Below are 2099 nucleotides of genomic sequence, written 5' to 3'. Positions count from 1 at the left end.
AGTCAGGTTCGTTATTTGGTTGATTGCGAGACATCGTACATGTCGGCGTGGGACGTTGTTCATACTTAAACCAATCGTTTATTTACATGTATTTATATTGGGGTACATGACACACAATTAACGAAGTCACTATACAAGCATGCCCACCCGGTCCATCGATTGTGGTGCCCGTGAAGACCCGGGGTAGAATAGGTCTTTTCAGCAATCCATGCTTGCCCTAAAAGGCGACTATGCTTCTCGTAAAAGGCAACTAACGGGATCGGGTGGTCTGGCTCACTGACTTGGTTGATGCATGTCATCGTATCCCAAATGCTCATGATGTCTATCACTGGATTGTCCGTGTTGTCTGGTCCAGACTCGATTATTTACAGACCGCCGTCATATAGCTGGAATATTGCTCAGTGCGGCGTTAAACAACCAACCAACCATCGATTGTCGCCTAACATGACAAGCGAAGCGGTGTGTATATTTTAAGCAATGCCCAACATAGACATACACAATGCACTGTCCATGGATCATCGTGATTTTAGGCTAGATATATAAATATAGTATTTCGACTTGCTTCAATATATCTTTCCTTTATTTCAAATTGAAGCTGCCTGGTTCCTAAAATACTATAGAGTAACTATATACTCCTTTCTGTTAGGTCTGGTTTACCGGTGCATGCATGCATGCATGCATGATGAGTCATATCCGTCTTACCGCTTATATCTGTTAGTTATACATTTATATTTATACATTTATTATAAATTTGCACACCAAACTTCTGAGCTTGCATTACCTGCATCATGTATATGTGATAGGGTTAAGTTAAGGAGGTATTTGAGGTTACCACTAACTTGTATATGTGGGTAGAATGCCATTCTGAAACAATCGTCAATATCCAGCTTGGATACTTCTTAGCATGTTTCAAAGCTTACATTGGTCTGAAGTATGTAAAATATAATACATCCGATACAAACCCTCTATCGTTATCTATCGTTCTGAGTGATGTATAGTTTATATCCGATATACATACTCGATCCCCCGCGTCTTTCATTTATAATGATGTATATAACATGTCTGATATACAACACCCCGCGTTTCATTCTGAGTAATGTTTATTTTATGTCCGATGTACCTGTGTACTTCCCCGTAACTTTGTAAAGAAGAATTATAAAACACTTTCATCTTGTGTAATTTTCGCCTCAATCTTCTGGCAAACCATATACAATTAACCCATCGAACTAATTAAAAGAAGTGGAAAGAGCTTGTCTAAATACAGAGGCAAGTGAAATAATTGTTTTGAAATTATATAAATATGATTTCTCACATCTACTCATGTGTGAATTACAAGGATTCCCTTCAGCACAGTTACATTAAATAAATTAATGAGGATACATGTTTTGCATTTCTATTCAGATCGTGGGATTGGAGGAGACCGCACGTTAAATTAAACAGAATACGGAAAATTGTTTACAGTTACAAACAAAACAAAATCTAAATGGAATGCATAATGTGTCGGGGCTCTTTTATTTAACGGCCACAATCCGAAATATTTCAGAAACCCCTCGAGTTACCGCTTTTACTTTTGTAATATGGCCGATTCCATTACATTCTATACACTATTGTGACCACAATGTGATGTAGAAACACATCCTTGATTTCAATTATTGATCTAATTATAACAAAATTTGTTAAAAGAAATATCGCACAGACACTGTGACATTTCTGCATAAATGTGAATTGCCGCACAGAAAGGCGTGTGAATATTTGTCAAGTACAAAATAACAAAAAAATAATAATAACTAAAGATGTTTCCAATTTATAGTGAAGAATTTAATGTGCGTTATTTATTTGGAATGGGACATGGAAATATACAAAAGATCATATTCAGTACGGTCCCCCCAAAAATATAAACTAAATCATATTCCGCATATATATCGCCATGTGTTTTAGAGCTAACCGAAAGCATTACCGCAGTAAATGTGGTTTTGCGAAATTGTGGACTGTTTATCCCAGTTCTGGTCGTATCCCAGTTCTGGTCGCTACACACGCGTACCAGTTTCAATATTTTTAGTGAAGTGCATTCTTTTCATTTGACGTTTAGTAGCTCCATT

Source organism: Haliotis rufescens, unplaced genomic scaffold (assembly GCF_023055435.1).
Source record: "Haliotis rufescens isolate VD_foot unplaced genomic scaffold, xgHalRufe1.0.p SCAF_1, whole genome shotgun sequence".
Taxonomy (NCBI): Eukaryota; Metazoa; Mollusca; class Gastropoda; order Lepetellida; family Haliotidae; genus Haliotis; species Haliotis rufescens.
The sequence above is the reverse complement of the archived record's forward strand: the minus strand, read 5'-3'. Positions refer to the sequence as shown.